The sequence below is a fragment of the Sciurus vulgaris genome (genome assembly GCF_902686455.1).
Source record: "Sciurus vulgaris genome assembly, contig: HiC_scaffold_139_arrow_ctg1, whole genome shotgun sequence".
NCBI classification, from domain to species: domain Eukaryota; kingdom Metazoa; phylum Chordata; class Mammalia; order Rodentia; family Sciuridae; genus Sciurus; species Sciurus vulgaris.
This window is the reverse complement of record NW_027632914.1, coordinates 1076448-1085867: the sequence shown is the minus strand read 5'-3', so window position 1 is coordinate 1085867 and position 9420 is coordinate 1076448.

The following is a 9420-nucleotide window of genomic DNA, read 5'->3' as shown; positions in this document are numbered from 1 at the left end:
TATAATGAAATACCTCAGGCAAGCTGCTGATGAAGAAAAGAGGTTTGTTGGTGTGGGGTGTGGTGGCACACCCCTGTCATTCCAGTGGCTCCAGAGGCTGAGGCAGGAGGATTGCAAGTTCAATGTCAGCCTCAGTAATTAAGCAAGGCCCTAAGCAACCCACAAGATCCAACAACTCTCAAAATAAAATATAATAAAAACAGCTGGGGATGTGGCTCAGTAGTTAACACTGCTGGGTTCAATTCCTGGTACCTAAAAAGAAAAAAAAAAAAAAAAAAAAGGATATTTTAGCTCACAGTTTTGGAGACTCAGCCTCCAAGATCAGAAGGTGCCCTCGCTGAGCATCTGGAAGGGTCCCTTGGAGGCGTCACATTCCAAGGGGGTGTGAGCAGAATCTGGGATCGCATCTCACACCAGGAAGCGAAGAGCGGGAGAGCCAGGCCTGACCCTTTGGAAATAGCCCTCTTTAGAAACACCCAGGAGTCCGGTGGGAAAGGCCTGTGCTGGCCCCTACCAGTTACCTGAGGACCTTCTGTGACACCCCTGTGAAAGGTCCCATGCCCCTTCCAACAGCACCACCCTGGGGACCAGGCTTCCCCACTGGACCCAGGAGACATCCACACCACAGCCAAACCTTAGCAGAGGGGCAGAGGCCTGGCTGAAGGGAGGTAGGCGTGACCCTGGCCACATGAACAGGCATGACCCTGTGGCCACCTTGTACTGCCCAGGGGGACAGCCTGGCACCCATGGCCACCCAAGTGGCCGACCTGGAGGTGCTGCCTGCTGTCTCCTCCTTACCCAGGCTGAGCCCGGGTTGCTCACGGAGATGCCTGAGCAGAAGGCATCACCCACCACCGCCAAGCACCATCTCCTTCCGCGGTCCCTGCAGCCGTCCAGAACTCACGACTTTCTCCATCGGGACCCACGTCCTGTGCGTCCCAGAAGCACTGACCTGATGACGTGACGTCCATTGGCCTTTGCTCTTGGAAGAACAAGAAGTGCACATTGTGGAAAAGGTGTGGAAAGAAGTCACCATCCAGGTGACAAGCTGGTGCCGCCATCTGGCGGGTGGAGGAACAGGGAGGGCTTTTCTACCTCCCGGAGCCAAAGACCATGAGCGTTGGCGACATCGGCCTCCGGGGTCGTTTCCCCATAAAACTGAGACCTAAACACACGCTTGAACAGGGGCATCTTTAACGGAGCATCCGGCCTCCCTGCGATCTGCTTTGCTTACCCGCAGCCTTTCCTTCCTCCTGCCTAAACCGTGGTGTGAGCGGACGCTCAGCTGGACGCATGTCCTATGGCCTCCGCACAAACCACCATGGGCAGAGGGTATCACCCCAGCTGGCATTTCTGTTCTTGGAAAGATTGATAAGGACAGGGGAGGTTGTGGGTGGGGACAGAAGACGTGAGCCCAACTCAGTGTTGGTCACACACCAGGATACAGCCTCACCCACGCAGGATCTGCTGGCCTTCACTCCTAAAGGCTGAGCCTCGCCACTCAGATAGGAGGTATCATGGTCTTTGAGATACTCCAGTTTAAATGGTGATTTTCTTATTTTTTCTTTTGGTACTGGGATTGAACTCAAGGGGCTGCTTAACCACTAAGCCACATGCCCAACCATTTTAATTTTTTATTTTGAGACAAAGTCTCACTAAATTGATTATGGCCTGGCCAAGTCACTGGCCTCAGACTTGCGATTCTCCTGCCTCGGCCTCCCAAGCACATGGGATGATAGCCATGCGCTGCCACACCCAGCTTAATGTGGATTTTTGAAGGAGAGACACAAATACTCCTGGGCAGGGGTGGAACCCACCTCAAGTACAAAGGTTGCCTGGGTTGTCTGCTCTGTGACCCTGGGTCCAGCTCAAGACCTGAGAAGCAGAACTCAAGAGAATCAGAGCTGGGAGGGGACCCGGAGGGCCCCTGGACCCACCTGCCACTGAGACCCAGAGAGGCTCACACTGTGGAGAGGTATCGCCCCTCCCCGCCCCCACCCCCACACCCTTTCCCAGGCCTGTCAGGGCAGAGAGCTTCTCCCTGGGGGAGGAATGTGTCATTTTCTCCTTTGATTTGTTAGTGGGCTCTTTTTAGTTATACATAACATCAGGATTCATTTTGACATAATTATAAAAACGTGGAAGATGATTTGCTCTACTTCAGTCCCCAGGACCTCCCTCCTCGCCACCCGCCTCTTGTCCTTCTATTCCACTGATCTTTCTGTTATTAATGTAAAGTTATTCTTCTGACTATTGTCTTATGGATATATGTGGTGCTGAGATTCACTGTGGTATAGTCATGTATGTTCACAGGAAGGTCACATGCATTCCACTGCTCTTCCCTTATCCTGTCCCCTCTAGCCCCTTCATCTAGCCCACTGATCCTTGATGGAATTCCCTCCCACTTTTTCCTCTCTCTTCCCCCACCTCTTAGTTTGGATTAGCTTCTGCAAATTAGAGAAAACACTTGACCTTTGGTTTTTTTGGGGGACTGGTTTATTTCACTTAGCATGATAGTCTCTACTTCTATCCATTTACTAGTAAATGCCATAAAAGTCATTCTTCTTTGTGGCTGAGTAATATTCCATTGTGTATATGTACTATATTTTCTTTATTCATTCACCTATTGAAGGATATCCAGGTTGGTTCCACAGCTTAGCTATTGTGAATTGAGCTGCTATGAACATTGATGTGACTGCATCCCTGTAGTATGCTAATTTTAAGTCCTTTCGGTATAGATTGAGGAGTGGGAGAGCTAGGTCAAATGGTGGTTCCATTCCTAGTTTAAATGATGGTTTCATTTCTCGTTTTTAGAGGAATCTCCACACTGCTGTTCCCAGTGGTTGAACTAATTTGCAGTCCCACCCACATTGAATGATGGTACCTTACCCCCCACATCCTTGCCAACACTTACTATTATTTGTATTCCTGAAAATTGCCATTCTGATGGGTGAGATGGAATCTCGGTGCAGTTGATTTGCATTTCCCTGATGTGAGGGATGCTGAACGTTTTCTCACATATTTGCCGGCCGTTTGTATTTCTTCCATTGAGAAGGGTCTGGAATATGTCACTATTACTTTAGCATTTCAGAAACTCGCACTGAGCGAGCTGCCCAAGGCAGACACGTTGCAGGAAGGTGCGGTTGTTGAGGGGTGGCACCTGCGAGGGTGACTGAGTGCAGAAAGAGCAGTGATCTTCATTCAAAGCCCTTTGGCTGAGGTGCTGCCTCTTCTGGCTGGGAGGGCTCACAAGAAGGAAGTGCATCTGACCAGGGAAGGATGGTGGAGAGCTACCCTTTCTAGTCTCCTACCATGGTGGCGTGAAGCCACAGCCCTGGGATGTGCAACCTGAGTGCAGATGTGAGATCTAATGCATCCTGGCTCTGTGACCTTAGGCAAGTGTGCTCACCACTCTGAGCCTCTGTTTTGCCATTTACAGAACAGGCTCCTCCACAGGTAGTGTAAAGCTTGTAAATCAAGCATGTTAAATGCCTCTTCTCTAGGAGGGGCTCAAGTGAAGGTAGATATTGGTAGAGTTAATCACTAAGAAGCAGTGAGACTTATTTTTATGCTTTATAAGGATATACCAGGTGGTCTGAGCTTACCTGAGTTCTTACCTTGGCTCCTGTGTGACCCTAAACAACTTAGCTAACCTCTCTGGGATTTCCTTTGCTTCTCTGTGAAATAAGAATGTTTCTCACAGGATTGAGAGACAGTAATTAAGATAGTCAATACATGTAAGGAATGTAGCCCAAGGTCGTGCATGAAAGGGGTTCTCAATTCATGCTGGTTCTCTTGTTGGTGGCCTTGTCGTCATCATGATTATCCTCTGGAGACCTGGGAGGGCTTTTCCCTGGTTCAGCAGTTCCAGCCCATGGCTGGGATGGAGATGGTTAAGAGAACTGTGTTCACTGAGCATCTACTGTGGCTGGTGCTGAACTAGGTGATGCCACAGGCTTATTTCCAGGTAATCTTTATAAAATCTTCTAGACCAGGGGATCTTCCTCAGTCTCATCAGTATAGGCAGATCATGTCACAGAGCAGTGCAGAGGCTTGCCCAAAGTCTTGGCTCTGCAAAGCGCAGGAGCTGGGATCGAACCTAGCTCAGTGTGACTCCATGGCTGCTGACACTGCACCAGAACCAGCAGGCCCTCTTCAGCCCCCACCTCCCCTCATTCCCTGTGTTCTCATTCCTCAAGTGAGTGCCTCCTCTTGACTGCACTTTGCATGGTAATTAATGGCTCACCCAAATCTGCCTTCTTCCATCAAACTGTTTGTGGAGAATCTACTGTGTTCTCCATTACTCAATGGGCATGAGAAAGAGCAGTGCTTCCCCACTTTCCCATGGACTGTGTGTGTGGCAGTACTCTTACATGCTTCTTCTCCTTTGACCCTCTGGCATCCACTGAGGTTAAGACTGTCATCCCATTTTATAGATGAGGAAACCGAGGCTCTCGGTGGTGAACTACTTGACTTCAGTTCATTTGAACATAATGAATGGAGGGAAGACATCAACTTGATGCTTTTGAATATGATGTAAGAGTCCTTTAACCTGTACTATGAAGAATGTGTTATGTTTATCCATCCAACCATCCATGCATCTGTCCATCCACCAATCCATCCATCCATCCATCCATTGCTTCACTCACCCACACTTGCCTGCGTCCATCCATTCAGACGTCCATCACCTATCCATCCATTCACCCATTAATCATGTCTCCCTCCCACTCTCCATCCCATTATCCATCTATCACCAAGCCATATATCCATATATCCATTTATCACTCATTCATCCATTTACCAATCCATCACCTCTTTCTCCCTCTTTCCATCAATCCATTCATCCATCCACCCATCCACCCACCCATCCATCCATCCACCCATCCACCCATCCCTCCACCCATCCATCCACACATACATACATCCACCTATCCACTCACCCATCCTCCCACCCATCCACCCATTCATCCATCCACCCATCCGTCCACCCATCCACCCATCCTACCATCCATCTACCCACCCATTCACCCACCCATCCACCCATCCACCCATCCATCCATCCATCCATCCATCCATCCATCCATCCATCCATCCACTCACCCATCCATCCACCCATATGTCCACCCGTCTGTCCATCCAAGCACCCATCCATCCATGCTATTGTGGAAGGGAAGTCTCAGAAACCAGGGCTCCTCTCTCCCAGTCAGGCAGTGCCCTGCATCTGACATGCTTCTGCCTGGCACCTCATCATTATTCTTGAATAACTCTTCAGCCACCATGAATCCATTGCAGCTGGCCTTCCCACTTCTGGTAAATCTGCCCTATTTGGCCTTGCACTAAAATTATCCCCCCGAGGCAAAACAAACCCAGTCATTGCCCTGCTGGGTACTGTCCACGTCTCACCCTTCCTGTTCAGGTACAATCCAAATGGCACCTCCCAGGCCAGGTGGTCCTCTGCCTCAGGTTCTGCCCCTTCCCAGGCTCCCTGCTGCACATCCCACCTTCCAACTCAGATGAACTGTGCGGGCTGTGGGCCACCTGCCCCGATGCACTCTGGGTCTTGGTGTTTGTGGTCCCTCTGATCTGATGCCCTTTGGATCTTTGATGGGCAGACAGACTTGTGGACACTTTGTACTGCTGCTGTCACATATGGAGAAAGGTGTCCAGTCCTCCATCACCCACTGATAAAGAGGTGGGTGGGTGGGAAAGTGATATGGAGGAAGAGAGAGAAGAGGAGGGCAGAGAGGGAGAAGAGAGCATGGGAGGAAGGAAGGGGGGAGGAAAGGATGGGGTGGGAGACAGTGGAGGAGGGAGGAGCAGGGGGAGGAGGGAGGAGGGAAGAGGGAAGAAGAGGGAAGATAGAGGAGGTAGGAGGAGGAGGGAGGATGGAGAGGAGGGATGAGGGGGGCAGAGAGCCAGGAAGGAAGAGAAATAATAAGAGTAAAATGATGTCTGCTAAAAGTCTTGTTAAGTAATTATCCTTGGGAAAAGGGACTTTGGGGGATCTTACTTTTAATTCTGTATCTTAAAATTATTTGTTTTAGACCACTGATACATTTGCCAAACAGACAACCCTAAGAAAGTGAGTTTTTTTTGGTGGGGGGATACCAGGAATTGAATTCAGGGGCACTCAGTCACTAAGCACCTCCCCAGCCCTATTTTGTATTTTTAAATTTACAGACAGGGTCTTACCGTGTTGCTTAGGGCCTAGTTTTTGCTGAGGCTGGCTTTGAACTCTCCATCCTCCTGTCTCAGCCTCGGAGTTGCTGGTGTGACAGGTGTGTGTCACTGCACCAAGCAGAAAGTAACTTTAAACTATGACCAGGTGGCCTCAGGTGCAGGTCCTTTTTGGGACCTCCTTGCTCAGAGTTACGTGCACCTTCCCATGGATGGATGGCTAGCTGGCCTCCTGGGAGAAGCAGAGGACAGGTGGGCCCCTCCTGTGCCTGGGTGTCTGCTGTCCTGTGCATGGCCTGGTCAGGACCAGCTGGGCCTTGGTCTTGTAAATGCCTGACTAATGACCAGGGAAAGAGACTCATTCTACCACCATGGATGGTCCGGGTCAAATCACAGAAAGGACCAGTACAGCAGTGGGACCGCAGGGTGCCCTCAATTAGCCATGGCCATGAGGACGGCTAGGACAGCCAAGGCCACCAGATCAAGGACCATGGAAATACCCTCATGTTCGGGCAATGCAGGTCATTAAGCCAGTTGGTGTCTGCCCAGAGACGATGACCCTGTCATGGGAAGCAGCTCTCAGAGTGGTCCCCAAAGTGTCGTCATGGACATCACTGTCCAGGGTCTTGTTAGAAATGTGAATCTGGACCTCCACTGTGGCCTCGAGGCAGAGACTCTGAGTTGGGGCCTGGAAATCTGTGTTTCAACAAGCCTGCAGGACAGGCTGATGTGTGGTCAAGTTTGAAGTCCATAAACTTGGAGGCAGACCCTGCTGCTTCAGCTCAAATGCTTGCCCTGCCCTTGACTGGCTGTGTGTCCTTGGGATAGTGTTCTCACCTCTCTGGTCCCTGTGTCCTCCTCTGTCATGTGGGCACATCAGCAGGGCCCACCTCATGGTGGGTGTGGATGGGCTGAGAGAATTACACAGAGCAGAGTGGGGTCCAGACGGAGCCCCAGCCATGTCACTCAGGACCCCATTCCATGGGATCAAAGCTGCCTTTGGTTGTCAGACTCATTCAGATTTCAAATAGTAAATGTGGGCAGAAAGTTTGTCTTCACACAGGTCTCTCCAACTGCAGTGTGCACGAAAGTCACCCGGGGTGTCTTGGGGGTCAACATTATGATTCAGGAATTCTGGGTGGAAATTCTGCATTTCCGCTGATCCTGGCACTTGGATCCCAAGCCCACTGGGCTTCCACTGGGCTCCCGTGATGAGCCAAGGCTACAGGCTGGCCCTGGGAAGGTGGGAGCACCCACTGCAGAGCATCTGGGACATCGTCTCAGGACAAAGCACTGTGAGCCTGGCAGCGAGTCCTGGAGACATGGCTTGAGACCCCTGTCTGCTCTCCAGGCTAGACCCAGCTCTTCACAGGCTAGACCCGGCCTTTCCCTCTCTACCCTCAGAGTCCTCATCTGCCATGTCCACCACTCAGTGCCCATGCCCAGGACAGGTGGAGACAATCACATACTCACTTTGCAATGAACACATGGAATACATTTCCTTGGGAAGAGGAATTTGCCAGAGCTTCAAGATGGTGACCTGCTGTGGGACAGTACAGGAGTTGGGACAGGGTGTTTCTCAGGATGCTAGCCAGTCCTTGTTGTTGGCCTGAGCCCTGAAGCCCAGCTTGGACACGCTCCCTCTAGCTCCAGCCCCGGGAGGCTCACTCCTGCAGTTGCCCTGAAATCTGGGTGGCTCCAGGGGACCCTTGTTAGGCTGCCTCTCTGGATAGGGTCTGCAGACACAAGTCCATGCAGAAGACATCTCAGGGTCCCCCCCGAAGCCTGATTTCCACCACCATCTGCTGTGTAGCCCATCTCAGAATTCAAGATGCTGTTCACCTCCAAAGGGATGTGCTGGGACTCAGGGGGGAAGGGGTTAGACCCACGTGATTCTGGGATGAACAAAGAATACTTTGGAGGGAGAGGAACTAGGTCCCCCTCCCTGTCTTGCCTAGGCACCCCCAATGCAGGAGCACACTCAGGCACACCCACACATACATGCACACGCATAGCCTGCCTGGCTGCATGTCACCAGCCATCAGCTCCTTCCCCATTGCTGTTTGAAGGCAGAGTCCCCTACAGATGTGCCCTGGGGCCAGGAGAAAGCGCTGGAGCTGGGACTGGGGAGGGCTGGAGGCAGAGAGGTCCTCAAGGAGTTAAAACCTCACCTCACCAGACTGTGAACACGCCTGACTCTCCCCCTCCACCCGCCTCAATCCAGCCAAACTATAGCTTGACATTTTCCATCCTTCATGAGAAAGACAAAGATGGGAAGATACCCATGCGTATCCCCTGGCTTTTGATGGAGAGGCTCCCTTGAGCTTGCACAGCAGGCAGAGAGGAAGCACAGCCTTCATGCCAACAGCGAAGACCCGCCACTCTCTCCCAAGGAATAAGAGGTGTCATTCCCGCCGTTTTGAGTGCTATGCCTCCGGCTTCCCTAGTGTAGGAATCTCAGTTTCCTGGAAGATTTTATTCAGATTGGCCCTAAAATAGCACCAGCCTTTCACCTGAGATGGGTTTCCGAAGCCTGGGGACTTGGTTGAATCCTGCTCCTGAGTCCAGCAGGGAGGGGCGGGCTGTGCCTGTCTCTGCACCCCAGGAGCTGATCCCCGGGAGGCCTGCAGCAAGGTCACGGGAGCCCTTGATCAGGTCTCTGTCGGGAAAGTCCATGGTCAGGTATCACAGGAGCTGCAGAGGTAGAGTACATGGGAGCCTTCTAGAACTTTCCTTCTGGAAACTAGAGCTTGTCTCCTTGCCAGGGTGAAGGCAGCCTCTAGAGTGAGCTCTGGAAGGGAGGCCGGCATGTCCCTAAAGCGGGGCACACCCATTCCCCAGAGTTCCCCAGCCTCTGAGCGTCCTTTACTAACAGAGGCAGAGGAAGGACTGGGTGGTGTGGGGGAAGACTGGGTACCTTTCCTGCTCTGTCTCTGGCCTCCTGTGGGACTCTGGGAAAGTCACTACCCCTTTCTGGGCTTAATTTTTGTATCTGTAAACTGGGGTTGGTGTGAGAAAGGGTGGGTTGGGGGATGGTCAAGGTCCCTTCCGATTCCCAGACTTGACACCTCGGAAGCTGCTCTTTGGGAAGGTTTTGATTTCCAGTCCGACCATGCAGGAGAGGAGCAGTCACTGATGCTCCTGGCAAATAGGATCGTGTTCAGAGATCTCCAGGGAGAAAGGAAGGGGCAAACCCCTTTCGAAGTACCATAATGGAGCAGAGGGCCCCGTGCGAATCTGTCA